The sequence below is a fragment of the Teleopsis dalmanni genome, chromosome 1 (assembly GCF_002237135.1).
Source record: "Teleopsis dalmanni isolate 2A chromosome 1, ASM223713v2, whole genome shotgun sequence".
In the NCBI taxonomy this organism is placed as follows: domain Eukaryota; kingdom Metazoa; phylum Arthropoda; class Insecta; order Diptera; family Diopsidae; genus Teleopsis; species Teleopsis dalmanni.
The window spans coordinates 193,114,680-193,130,369 of record NC_051846.1 but is presented as its reverse complement, the minus strand read 5'-3'; the positions used below and the strand labels follow the sequence as shown (position 1 = coordinate 193,130,369).

Sequence of the window (15,690 nt, the reverse complement as noted above, 5' to 3'; positions counted from 1 at the left end):
TTGCGCGGTGGCGATATCGTGACCAATGAAGTTCTACTGAGGTGCGATTATTGCTGGTTGAAAACTTAAACCAATACTCCGTTGTGGGGACGTTAATTACATCCTCTACAGCAATTTTTGGAAACCCGTAAGGGTTAGAATGTATACATTCACAATATTAGTAGCATTAAAAGTTAATAACATTATTGTAAATAATATTATAGACTGCAATAACCGTAATTTTATAAACAAATTAATTTTTGAAAAAAGAAATTTCTTTTTTAAAATATATAAAATTTTGTTTTCAATAGAGAACAATATTTTTGTATACATAAAGCGATATCTCTCTATATAGATGATAGGTTTCAAAAAAAAGTTGAATTTGATTTAGTAGAGTAGCCGTATCTAGATCTACATGGTGTGTGCTTTTTCTCATCGAAACTCATTGTTTATAAGAAACATATGAAATTAGTTTTCTTCTATTAGTATGCAATTAGCTATTATGGCTTCCTTTATCAAAGATTAATACACTGTATTTTAACATTCGATTTAGCTAGGATATACACAAATTATGTACCCAATGCTAGTGGCTAAACAAGTATTTATTTTGATATATATTATTGGGCGTCGACAGATATGGGGAGAAATAAATAGATTTATTATGTAGTTAGCATCATTAATATGGCATTATAATATATACGATGACTATTATGAAAGAAACATTTGTTATATATATATAATATTTGAATATCTGAATTTTATAACTGCTTCAGGAATGAGATATATTAAAAAACTCAATTTATATACAAATACGCGCAAAACTTCTACTGTGTGGCTTTATTTCCTGTTTGTACTAAACTTAGTCACTTTTGTTATTTGCAAACACTTTTGTTATTTCAATTACTGTATGAAACAGTCAAGACAAGGCTATAAAGTTTCTGAAATGATAATATTAACAAAAATAAGTTTGAGAAAAGATTAGCAAATACCGGTCTGTGGGTCACTACGGATTGGCATCATTAATACCAATGGATCGACTTTAATAACATTATTTTTTTAGGAAGATTATAGTACAGTAAATATAAATTTTACAAATTTTATAAAAATTAAATTTAACATTATTGACATATTAAATTTAATAAAACAACAACATCACGAATTAAAGCTTTTTATGTATATGATACTTAGTCGTTCAAAATAATAATAGAGCGGGTATAACATGGCAACAAGTGACGTCACCTTTACTAAAGATAATTAAAATTACATTTACATTTTCGGAATGGTTTAAGGTATTTACTCGTATTAGAATTTTCCCTTTGTAACATAAAGTTATTTCATTATTGAATTTTATTTTAGTCGCATGGCTCTGAGCTTAATTAGCCTCAATTTCTCTGTTTAGATTTCCCTTTTCAAGGTGACAAGCGCTGTCAAAGCAAAAGACAGCAGAAGGACATATCTGTAATTGTCTTTATAGAGGATGATATGTCATGTATTAGGTATATTACAAACTTTATGCTACATATATATGTATATATGTATATACATGAATAAATAAACGTTTATATGGGATATAAGCAAATCCATAACGCTATTTATATTTTTGCTCTGTGAGTTTATGTTTTCCATAAAAGTTAAATATTTCCTTAAGGAATTTAAGTTTAATATGTAAATATTTCATATATGAGCCTGGCAATATAAAGCCAACCGAGCACGGCATAATAAATTCAACCATTATCACAAATGGCGATGGCGTATATTCAGCGATTTCCTGCGTTAAGTTTGCGTAAAACGACATTTTCAAGCTCCAAAAAATTCTTTTATAAAATTTTTCAGCAACAATTTTTCCTGTTTTTTCCCAACAGTAAGAAGAGCAGATTAAGTTAAATTTATGTACCATTAAAGTTTATTAAACTGTTAGCGTAAACTTTTACCATTGCACTTTTGCACATTAAAAATGCTACCATAATTTTTCGCCAAAAAGTATTGTGATGGCAAGCAAATAAAGTTCTAGCGAAAAAAAAAAATCTAAAAAATTTAAATAAAATTAATTGCTTAAAAAGTTTTATCTTTACTGAAAATTTTACGTTTGCATTAAAATTAACAACAAAAAAATTCGCAACTTTTTAATAAGTTGCGTAAATTATGTAATTTTTGAAACATGCAATTTCCATTAATCATACGCCATGCAGTCCCAAAAAAAATTATAAAAAAAAAGAAAATGCATTATTTGCTCTCTCTCTTGACTCGGTGGTAGAGTGGCATGCAACAGCAGAAATATTTTTAATGCATAAATTACTTTTGTATCTTAATCAGTATGCATATGATTGCATACAAAATAGTGGTACATTAATAATAATAAAGATTCAACCAAATCAGCTACAATGGCAACCACATCAGCCTGCCACAACTAAATTTACAACTCAGCAACTGACAGACAGATAGACATATAAACATACAGACAGACAGACAGACAAACCGACAGCAACTTTGTAAGTGAGATACACAAAATTTTGTGAAATAAATTGTTTTTCATTTGGCATGACTCACTACTCAGCGTTGAGTATTGTTAAGAACCATTTTGTCAAGAGCTCCAAAAGTATCTGCAGCCTTTGCTTCAGCTAACAACCTTCTGCTTTTTTGCCAATATTTTTCTTTTTTGATTCGTCCAGGCTGGAAACGTAAATTCGATTGGCAATTGTGTGGTAAGATTAATGAGTATCATTAACTTATTGCAGCAGCATCAGCAGCAGCGGCAATATCGGCAACTATTGTATTAGCAGCATCAGCAATAATGGCAAAATCACCACCAACAACAACAATCTCTCGTTTATCTGTTATTTTGTTTTTTTATTCTTTTCGTTAAATAAGAAGAATATGCTAATGTTTGCTAATTTTGTTGTGGGTAACAATGTAATTAGGATGCTAATATTAAGTTTTAAATCATTGATATTTTTTTTTCATTGCCGAAACAAAGACAAATGAGATGCGAGTATAAGCCAGTTTGAATACTTGTTAATTACTTTTGTTCTTCTGCCAACTACTGACAGACGTAGTAGGCCTGCAGCAAGTATCATCAGTCATAGAAAGACTAATTAAAACTGACAAGGGAATAAAATTACAATTTCGGTTTTCTACTTCATTTATCTACCAACTCTTTGAAGTGTTTCGCAATTGATTTCAAGTATTTTTAAAATTTATTTTAGTGCCATCTTCCATTTTTGGATGTGGGTGTTCAGTAAGTTAAGCTCATACAAAATGCACTAGGAAAATAATTTTAAAAAATAATAAAATAATACTGAATTAATTATAAGAAAAATATTATAAAATCGAATGAAGTTAATTAAAATATATAAGTAAAATAAAATATTTTTTGCGAAATAAAAATTAAATTAAAAAAAATTCTACTTCGTAAAATAAATATTCAATCAAAACTATATAGTACTCAACTCTGACGGCAGAAAAGTAACCAAGCAAGCAGAGTTACCAATACACAAAAAATATTGGCAACTACCTTGATCTAACAAAGCTTAATAACAAATATAATGAGATATTATATAAAGCATACACTATATTATATCGAATGATTGCGTCATAGTAAGGATATATCTTAAATCGAAAAATAGTTAATTAAAATGCCTTGAATGCTCAAACTCAGTTTAATGTATGAATTAATAAAATTCAATCAAATCTTTAATGAACTTGGTAAGAATACCGAGTAAACAAAAAAATAAATTTTAAAATCGTAAATGAAAACAATTTTCACAACGTAAAGAAAATGGAGTAAAGAAAAGATTACATATATACAAACCAAAGTTTACTGAAGATTACTTGGTTTACCAAAAATACTAAAACAAAAACAATGCCAAAAACGAGTAAGTGTCAATTAACAGCACTTAAAAAAGCACGAAAAATGTTGCAAAACAAAAAAGAAACTAGCACTGGAAAAGCTAACTAACAATACCAAAAATGTTGTATAGAAAACTGACGCAATGCCAGTTAACAGCATCAGTTTTATTTATTATAAAGTTATTTTTTTTCAAATAATATTTGATTAGGTTATGTTACTCCAGCTGACTTTAAATAAGATATAGATCTATTAGTTTCTTGCGTTCATAGATGAAGTAAGATCTTTACGTAGGTTTACTCTGGCTAATAGTAAGCTACACGTAGACCTATTAGCAGATGAAGCTTTGAACCACGTCTAAAACTTTTATATCTTCGTCTTTTTTTTTGTGGCAGTGCAAATTCTTAAAACATTTTTGTGTATCATTTTTTAGTTCCAGTGCAATCCGAATAGTAGTTTTAACTTTATCATTTAGTACTTTGTATTCTTTAACCGCTTAAGAGTCTAGTATTTTATAAATATGAAGCCGCTTAATGGCTAAACTTAATGACTAAGCTCTATGGTTTAGTTGTCATTTAAAATACTTTTTAACGTAATCATATGATATATTATAATCATATATATATATATATATAAAAGTTAATACACAACCCACTTAGAAGTTAATATATTTAATGCTCTTTTTAAATTCACAAATAAAAGGATTTGTGACGCATTTTTTGAATATTCATTCCCCATTAATGGAAAATCCATGGAGTAAGATTAAGTTTGAGCAGAATGTGTTGATCAACACTTGTACTCGAAAGCAACTACTGCTCTTTGTCATGCTCTCTAAGTCAGGAGTAGGAAACAAGTCATACTAACCATTATCTCCAATATGGTTCTAAATGTTATCCTTGTTAAATCATTTGAAATTCCAGATGAAATTAAGAGAATGTGATTAATTAACTTGCGCCAACTCTGCTTAGACAGTGAAGAAATGGTCTCCTAGATAATGGAACCGCTTCGTGTATAGCCTCGAACAAAGACATAGAAATTGATTGATGTGATGGAAAGTGATAGAACTACCATTAATATTTGGTATTTTTTAATAACTTTTAAGGTTTTGCGTATTTAGTTTAAAGTGATGTTGAGATATAATATTTATAACTGTACCCGCATTTGATGCTCACAAAGACAGCTTTTGACACTCAAAGATAAATTCAATTATGCCCATTCCTACCACTCGAAGTAATTAAAATTCATGTAAAATCCAATCACTGGAATTGAATTTGAAGCGATATTCTGTAAATTTCAATTTTGCACTGTTAGTGCCCAGAATGCTGAGGCGACGCAACTTGCCTGCGTTAATTAAATCAGAGTGTAAGCTGATCCATGACTGCAGTTAATTAAAATTTATAGCTTAAGTTTGCGCTAACAGTTGTAAGTTGTGTGTTATCAGTACAAAAACAGCAGTTCGATGTGTTGACATGTACAGCAACACAGTTCTGGTATTAATTACTGAAGATAATTAAGTTAACAAGAATACAAAACAGCAAAAAATGTGTATTAAAATGTAAAATAAAACTTAATGGTAAACAGAAAAATATTTGCTTATATGGCGAAAGTAATGACCGTCAATATATGATATACAATTTTAACACATCGGTTATTGATATCTGACACCAAGTGCTCATTATTGCTTTAATGTTGATAAAGCACGCAATTTTGCTAAAATTAATTTATTTCAATTAATTCAATTCGTGCACTTATATATCATATATTTAATTGGCTTATAAGTGTAAAATAAAGCTTCTTATAAAGTAAATCCCTTTAAGCGTTTGCCATTAACACATAAGTCTACTAAAACCAAAACAAAAAAAACAATGAAAATGTTGTATGAAAATATTTCTGGTAGCGTGCAGCTTCCTTTCAACTAAGCCGCCATTGCCTGACTCATAGGTGCTTGGTTATAGCCATAATCCTTTTTGATCCAGATACACAACGACCGACTTCAGCTTTAAATGCCGCAAACAATGCTCTTAAGTTTCTTTATAGATTTTTCACTAAATTAAACGCCTACTTCTCTTGTGCATTTACGCCCACTTTTGTTGGTCAAATTAACAATTAATCAAAGCCATTTTGTGGTCAACATGAAGAAAACTTAGCAAAAGGCAAAGTTGAGCAAATTTAAGTGTTTAGACTTTATTTTTCAATTTAACAACAAATATTTTTGCCAATATTTTTTTTTAAGTCTACACTTAAGGTGCTGAACTGCAAATGAAAGATATGCTTTATTTGATTTTTTTAAACATATCTATTTTATTTTTATTATTTTTTATGATTTATCTTTTGCTTGATAAAGTTAGTTTGACATTTAAGAAATTTTCATTTACGCTTCCGTTCTATTATAACTATAAAAAAGGAGCTGGCATTCATGGATACTTAAAAAGTTTACTCATTTTTTCTTTTGAAATATATAAAAAATTTTGCATCTTATTTTTTTATTATTTAAGAAATATTCGCAAATAATAGAATATTTTGCACATAACATGCAGAAGATACTTATTTCAAGTCAGCGTGAAAAACAAACTAAAGCATGAAGAATTTTCACAAAGGAAAATAATGACTATTTTCCATAAGAGTTTTATAGCTTTAAAAATTTTTAATAAATATAAAAAATTCTTATATTACTGAACTATTAAAGCGAGGTGTTCAAAAATATTTAATATTTTAAAATATATTGAAGTCAACAATTGCGTATAATATTCATTTAAAATTGAGTACTATGGTATTGATGTATATAATATAAAGCATATTTATACAATCTAATATAATAAGATATCAGAATCTTTATTTATAATTATTATTAGAAAAAAATATAGTACACTGCGATCTAAAAGATTTATTGTGACCCTTAGTCGGATTAGAGTGTTTCACCAAATTCAATTTCCTTAAGGAAAAGCAGTATAGAGTCCATCTTTCCTAGTCTTGAATCCTTATGTTTTATACCCTCCTATGTTTTTCTTTCGCTTGTGCATCAGTGATGGACTATCCACCAGCACATGGTTTGTGATTTCTCTCTCTTATCTACAGTATCTATAATCTAAGTGTGGATCCGATTGCTGACTTTGTTAAGTAATTATTCAATCTACAGTGACCGGTTAGTAATGCCGTTATTCTTAAGTTATTCTTTGTTTGTTCTATAGAAGCGTTTTAGGTTCAATTTCCTAAAAGTATTTTAAATTGCAATAATCTTGATCGCCCTTCCCGACAGAGTTCTCTTTCCTTTTCCTCTGCTAGGGATAGGGTTTCTTTGCCTAGACCGCAGAAACTCCTATTGAAGCCGCGCCTCTTCTTGCAAGTTTGTCTGCCACTTTATTGTTTTCGATTTCAACATGTCGCGGAATTCATATTAAGGTCAACTGATTGTTACAGTCAAGTATATGGAGCTTGTCATAGGATCTATATTTAGGATATAAAGAACTTTTAACTGGATATCAATATTATTCGAAAAAGAACTATAAAAGCGTCTAACTTAATAAATTCAAATTCATTTAGGGTTTTATTTTCAATAATGAAAACAATTAGTACTTCAAATTTTTTTTAAACCATATTCGCACTAATTCTATTACCAATAAGTCCTTGTTTAAAGAAAATCATATTAAACTTCTTTTTTAAATTTAATTTTCTTTAACATATTCTGACTGAATTAAATCCTTAAAGACATATGACACACATTTATCAACCATTGGCCTAAATTAATATGCCAAAAATACAAATTTTTTTGCTTGCTATAATAAAAATAAATTTTAACATAAAAATCTCTTTTATTTTCTGCGCACATAATTTTTTGTTAGGATTTTGGACTTGTATCTCTGTATCTTTACAAACATGTAAACAAATTAAATAAGATCAAATCAGGCGTTGCGAAAAAAGGAACAAAATCGATTAATCATGTCAGTTTCGGATGCCAAACAAACGATACGAATTGTGCAGATATAGAAAACAAAAGCGACTTCCCTACCATACAGAAGGGAATAACAAATGACAGATACGTAGAACAAGTATGCAAATACATGAGTGATTAGGTTTAGAGAAATCAAAAATGCTCATTTGTTTCTGTTTTTGTGAAAAGCATCTTAAAGTTCATTTAAAACTAAAAAGATGAATTGATTCCAAATAGATTTCTACAGAAATGTTCACTCCTAACGTCTGATTGTATAATATACACGCTTACACAAATAACTTTTAATAGATGATGTCTGATATGTCAGACGTTTTTAAGAAAAAATATCTACTACAAGTTATAAGTCAGTAGGAAGTAATTTTAAATTGTATCTTTCTCAAGCGTGTATACAACAACAAATTCCATTTCATCACAAAAAAAGAAAATAATCCGCATTAAATCCTAACTACTTGTTATTACGTACTGAAGAAGCAAAATGGTTAACAACTGTAGGTTGCTTACAAGTTACAGAACAAAATAGAGTAGAGCAACAATAAATTACAATAAATAAATAAATATAGGTCGTAACTTCTAGTACTTGAAGAACTTGGTCTGTTATAATAAAGCACAGCGACAAAAAAGCGAAATTATTTGCTCATTTCCTTGTTTTACGACAGCGACAATGTGAAAATTCTGCCAGAAGAGTCCCGTAATGGGATCCGCTGCACTTCAAATACTAGAAACACTGGTTTTTGTTTGCATTGGAACACTGTAAAGGTCGCAGTTTAGCACATTTGCATAGCATAAATTTAGCCACGTTAAATCGAAAAGGACGAGCCCACATGCAGCTATACTCCACTCCATGCTGTACATTTGCATCTTGTCTTGTTACTGGCGCTCCAAATCCACTTTAAAATGCATTGCAACGTAATGCCATTGTTTGGTTGCATTACAAATGTATCTTGTGTCTCACGTAGGCGTTGAATTGTAACATTTGTTCTGTTCTACGCATTCTTGTCGTGGCACTGAAAGGGCTTTTCGATGAATGAAACGGATTTTAGTAGGTACGAGTGTACGAGTGGCATTCAGTACTGCTAGTACTGTTACTGGTACTAGTACTGGGACCGGATAAAAAACAGGAAATTCTTAAATTGGCACAGTATGCAAACAGGAAGTTATTTCTGTTAAACTGTAACACGTTTTGTTATTTATTTATATATTTTCGTGTTATTGTAATATATACTCAGACGTATCTACCAAGACAAAACTGTTTATTTATCAATTGAATTTAATTTTAATTTAATTTTATTGCTAAATAATTAAGCATAAAATAAATTTGTAACGCTCTTTCTTTAAATTATTAAAAAATTTTTGGAAATCTATTTTATTCATATAGAAAAATTTTGAATTTTTATGGCTTTAAGTTTTCGTAGATATTTTGAGGATTACGTTTTTACGGTAGTTACTCGTTAAAGCCATATTTCATGCTGATCATAGCTTCACGCTTACTAATCACATTATCAGTTGGTCTCAAAGTTCACTTTAAACATGAAATACTTTATACACAATAATTAATTTTATTTTTAATTCTTACCAATTGTTTTGCCATTTTATGGATTTTAAAGCATTTTTTCATTTTGTTGAACTTGTCATTTCTGGTAGTAAAATTTGTTTGTTAAATTACATGACGTAAGCTTCAGCGAATATTTTCTCAAGACATTGAACAAGTTTAAAATACGTTATAAAAAAATAAATCAAATAAAATTTTTTTTTTGTTTTTGTTGCACTTAACCAGTTTCAAAGTTCTATAACTTTTTTGATATTTTTTGAAATACTCGTACTCACACTATATTGATTCTGATTGAAGGTACAATGATACATCGCAAGATCTACAATATGACATATGACAATATGACAAATTGATTGCATCACATAACAAAAAAGTGAATTATATGCTAAGAATAAAAATATATTGATACTTTGGACATATAATCTAAAACAGGGCTGTCCAACGCACGGCATATGGGTCACATGCGGCCAGCGGCTAATGTCTGTTTGACCCGCGACATGTTTCTAAACTAATTTTTTCTCCAAAATAACTAACAACAAAGTTCTTTGTTTCTGTGGCCCTTCAATCTGAATAGTAATTTGTATTGACCTACGATCGCATCTAGTATGAACAGCCCTGATCTACAACATCGTTTACTAAATTAATTTACTACCCAATTAAATGCGTTTTACTCACGTATATAGACAGTGCTCAGTTAATTACAAAAATTTTTTTAAAGAAAGAACAACAGTCGGAACGCCAACTTAGAGCCACCAAAATATGTGAAGAAATAGAAAGGAATAAACAATAACTATTAAAAATATTAGTGATAACACTGAATAGAAATGAAATAAAATATCGGTGAAAATTTTTGAATATATTATTAATACTTAAAAATAAAGGTTCGAATAGAATAGTACCTCTAGACGGTCGTAAATACCCGAAAATAAAAGTCAAGATACCAAAAAAACTGAAGAAGTAAAAGATAAAAAAAATAGTTGCTATCTATATTGATATATATGAAATATATAAAAATATTTATCTATGAATCTATGATATGGACTATAGATCTATGAATGTCTATATGTAAAATGTATTATCTTTAAAAACACAGAATAAAAATAAAACAAAATTCTTTCTAAAAGATTTTTATAAATATTTTGAATTTTAAAAAAAAATTATATGTGTTACATATTGGCTTCTCTTATTCTTTTCTGTACTTCTGAAAGAACCTCTGCTTTTACTATTTATACTGGTGACATGGTTAGGGCGGGCTTCTTTAAAAGTTCAGAAAATGGGTATGCAATATATTCATCAATGAACCTTGTGAACATACGTATAATGCTGTAAGACAATCGAAAAAGCTACAAAAAATTGGAGCACCAAAGTTTTAAATTGTTTTCATTACAATTGTTTAATTAAAATCATGATATATTAATATTATGTTTATTGTCTTTCAATTTTAAATTCAACCCATTTTAAAAAAACACCCTATATTTAGAATATAATTTTTTTTTAAATTAAAATTCTATGTCTTGAAATTCAAATCAAATATTATTACGAGTACAACACCTCTACAAGAACTACTGCTAAGTAGCTACTGGAACAGTACTCGAATTTGTGTATTAAATGTTACGCAAACCAACGTTGGTTAAACCTTGATTGTGCCAATTAGAACACCATTGTTAGGCTTTCAACATCGGTGGCAGGTTTAAGACCGGCCAGTTTCAATCTGCCCACTTCATTGAGTATTTGAATTCGATTAAAAACCGAAGCGTATTCCGCCATGAATTGTCTACTTTTGTCTTGTTGATGATTAGATCATTGCTCTGAATAACAAAATTGGCAACTCATGATTCGCAACGTAGCCCACAATTACATTGCAATTACTGTTTTATATCAAACATATTTTTTTTTTATTTTTTATTGTTTATTAAAGCTACTTGGTACTCTGGACTTTGAAATGCTCCATACAAAACACTCGTTAGCTACTAGTCAGAGTAGGTGTTTGATACCTCAAGAACATTTGCAGTTTCTACTATGCCAATATTTGTAGTTTTTTTTCTTATGTCAGTTTATAATTTGCAAAATTTCTTATTCTTTCACATTATTTATTTTCCGTTCTCTGCTTTTAATTTCAATTTTATTTTGTCATTTTGCGCTTGCGACAACCACAAGATTACTCGATTCGTTTTAATGGGCCTTAATAGCGTTTCGAAACGAAACAGCTTAAGATAAACGTCGGCATTAACGTCTTTAATGTGTTTGTGGCAGTGATAAGCTGCGCATTTACTTGTCTTCTGATTTGTATTTTGCTGTCAGGCATTGGTCAACAATTGGTTCTGTTGTCATCCATCTCAGGGTACTCGTATTCTGTATTGTTAAGCACCATGTCATGCTATTCGCCTTGGTTAGGTGATTTTTTGCCTTTTGGGCAGAAGTTAAGTGTAAACATTTTTCACCACATAACATGACACCAAACGGTGTTAAAAATTACTTTTATTTATAGAACAGTGTTGCCACATTATAAATTTACCGTCTCTTTATCAATATATACATTTTTAACAATTTTTTTTTTGCGTTCTTTCAATTTTAGATGAACCCAAGTTGAATTCTGGATCCTGGGACGAGCCAATACCCGCACCCGTACATTTGAGTTCTAATAACAACAGCAACACGACTACAACAACGGCTCAATTACATAGCGCTACCGCTTTATTACACACGGATCCATTGAAAAATTCACGAACTGCTTATAACGGCTTACATCCGCTGATAATACCCAACGCTAGTACCATAGCATCAGTTAATACACTTCAACATCAGCACCATCATCATCACCACCACCAGCACAGTAAAAGTTGTGGAAGCCCGTCTAGTGCGGGCATTGGTAAAGTACACGAAGCGGAACATACGGCCACCATAGCCGTTACCGGCAGCACAATTGCCGGCGGAAGTTTTAGCACCAACGGCGGCTCAGCGGCCGTTGGTGGTGTTATCACAACCACATCAGCAACAACAAATAGTGCAACAAAAAAACGTCTCGAACACAACAACTCAACACGTACACTGCACTCCGAAAATAGCTGGTGCTCAGACCAGTCAGAACAGGACTTAAGTTCCACATTTAACTCTACAGCTACAACAGCCACAGTTGCCAATACCTCCGACGAGGAGGCAGCGGTAACTGAAGACGAACGCAACGTGACTTCTTTAAGCGCACCAAATCAACGCAATTCTCAATTGCGTTCCACCTTCAATAGAGCCAAACAGCATCTGTCCTTCGACAAATGGCGCTCGAGCTCTTCCAACGCTGGAAACGCAGCCAACAACAATTCAGCGAACTATACAGCCAATTCGTTGAACGGTGTCGCTGATAGCAACGGTACATTGACAAGAAGGGCAAGTGCCTGTACAATGCCAACAGCACATCAGCCACCGCGTGAGGATATAACAACACCAGGTGAATCACCTGGTGGGCGTTTATCGCGTTGGTGGTCAATCAGACGTGGCTCATCACATCAATATGATGTTGGTGGTCGTGATGGTCGCCAGTCATCATCGTCCAGTATTGATATACCAGATGCGGCAGCTTGTAATGAACAACATGCTTCACCGCAGAAAATGTCGAATTATAATTCAACAAATCCATATAAAATGCCTGGTGTACCAGAAGTAAGTTAAATACTCTAGTTATTGATTCCTATAGATTCTTAACATTTTCATTGTTTTCTCTTAATAGAATGAAGATGATGACACTATATCATTATCAGCATCCACATTACGTTTTGATGTTGATTTAATGATACCGCCTGGAAGTCGCGCAAATGGCACTGCACGCACAGCACATACACGACTGATTACACCTACACTACCACCAGCGCCACCAGGTCTTTCACAGCAGCAACTGAAAAGACGCCATATTGTGGCCGCCATTGTACATAGTGAAAATTCATATGTGGCAACCCTGCAACGTCTAGTCAATGTAAGTACAGATTTGGGCATGACAAAAATTTATCACAGTTTTTTGATTAGTTTTTTTTGCATTAAAAAAAACTGTGAAGAGACAATTTTTTGAAAATGTTGAATGACGGATTTTTTTAAACTTCAAAAATATTTACATAAAATAAATTTAATGTAGAAATAATTTTTTTGCTATTTACAGCTTCTTATCTTAGCTTTGCTTAGGTAATCTATAATATGATTTTGCACTTGTGCTAGAGTATTTATGAGAGTAGTACTTCGTGAAATATTTATGTAGTTATATTTATTTCAGCCAACCTCTTAATCTATAGATAAGACTGATTTTAATCAGAATTTAAATTTATGATAAAATTAGTTTTAATCCTAATATTCAAATGTATCGTATATTTTAACTTAAAACCGAAGCTATCTTTTTTAACAAAAAGTGAGTTAATTAAATTAAATTTTATTATTTATTGTCGAAGTAGTAGAGAAGGAGAATGCCCAATACATACTTGGAAGATTCATATTGATGTGGAATTGACACGATTAAACAAGATTTGCAACATAATAAAAGGAATGGCAATGAGCAGAATCAAATGATTACAATTTGCTGCGAGGTTTTGCATCTAACTGGATCGACAAAAATCTATATAGTTAAACATAAAACTAAATTAGAATTCATTAAAAATTTAATCATAGCGATTTACGAATATATTATCTTAAAAACCCAATTAGAAAAAAAAAATTTTGTATTAGTAACGCGTTAGAAGTATTTTCAAAACATTGTCTCTTAAGTTTTTATTTTGCATGCAAATTATTGCAAAAGTTTTTAGTAACAACTTTATATATTATGTCTTAATCAAATAGTTCGCTTCAATATATATTATCAAAGCCAATCACGCTTAATTAGACAGCAACATACACACACAAAAACCGATAATCATTTCCTTAGTCGCTTCATTTGCAAAGTTTTATATATATTTTTTATTACTTATCACTTTTATTCAAAAAAAATATTTTCATAGCTCAAACCTCAAGTCAACCTTATCCTTATCCAAAACCGATGAAATGAAATATTATATGTATAGTACAACATAAGAGTTTCTTTTGCAGTATAAACTATAGGAGGTGTGATTAAAAAATAAGAATCTTGATTTCTTCTAAAAGTGTGTAATCTTCAATACTTATTCCATTCTTACCAAAGTAGTTCATCTTTGATAATGTACACCTGTTATCATAATTTTTGATTTAGGAAATCTCACTTTCAAACTTATTTTTAGTTCTGATGTTGTAGTGGATCTAAGGTTTTGCCTTTATCTGATCTATTGCTGAAAAACTTTAAGTATCTTTTTAAATTTGGCAAATAGAAAAAAGTTACGGGTACCATGTCTGGAGAATAAGATGATCGAGACACTACGGTATTGTTATATTTCGCTACAAGCTGTGGTATAAGCAAAATTCTTCAATTGCTAAACAAAGTTAATTATTTTTACGGGATTACGATAACAATGTGATTACATACGCAAAATGTAATCAGTCGGTCGAAAACTGTAATGAACTATTTCATTTCAGTAAAAGAAATGTCGATGTAAAAAATTTTATAGGACCAATCCTGACCGATTTGTTTTTCGCCCTTGGCTTTTGAAGAAACTATCATTGAAATGATTTATTTTTCATCATAAATAATTATAAACTTTACACTACAATCATTACAACAGACTATCAGTTAAACTAACCGTTACTAGCACTGCAACCATTACATAAAAAGGACTTAATTTCAAAATTATCGTTATTTTTTTTTACACCTTCTATATAGAAAATATCTAAATTTAAATTTTATTTAGATTATTTTAATTTTTAAATAAATTAATTAATTAAATGGGTCTCCCATATAGACCATATATAAATATCTAGAGCTAAGAGATTTAAGTTTTAATATATAAATACAACAACAAAGAGAATATTACCGCTTTTGGAGGTATATTCTAAAATTATAATTATTTTAATGATATCCGTCAAACAACTTCCTGTCTTATTTTATTGTAACTGCTTTCCACTATTACTACATTACTCAGTCACAAAGCTCGTTACTCGGGTTCGTGAATACCCCTATTATAATTTTAACATTCAAGCTGAATCCCATATTTTTATTAAATATGCACTAATTCAAAAATTTTTATAATAAATTATTATATTTTTTTACTATGCTTGAAAATATCTTTAATTTATTGAACATATAATTTATCTTTTACTATTTGAACGAATTTAATTTATTAAGTATACAATTTATTCTAAATCATTAAACATTAGACTTGCACGCAATGTCCATGAATGTTCCTTGCATGAATGTCCCTAGAATTTTTTCATTTTTATTATGATTGCAGAAATTACTTTGTTTGCAACTTACGTTTTTGTTTTGTTTAG

At 30.3% G+C, this 15,690-nt stretch overlaps 1 protein-coding gene and 1 non-coding gene across 2 annotated transcripts in view; one reads left to right on the top strand and one right to left on the bottom strand.

The window, feature by feature from the left end:
* LOC119673570 lies at positions 1-135 on the top strand. Its single transcript, XR_005252088.1, has one exon. It is a non-coding gene; the product is annotated as a U4 spliceosomal RNA (small nuclear RNA).
* The window catches only part of LOC119670980 (rho guanine nucleotide exchange factor 10-like), a 391,460-nt gene that overhangs the window by 88,181 nt on the left and 287,589 nt on the right, over positions 1-15,690 (bottom strand). The window lies entirely within an intron of this gene.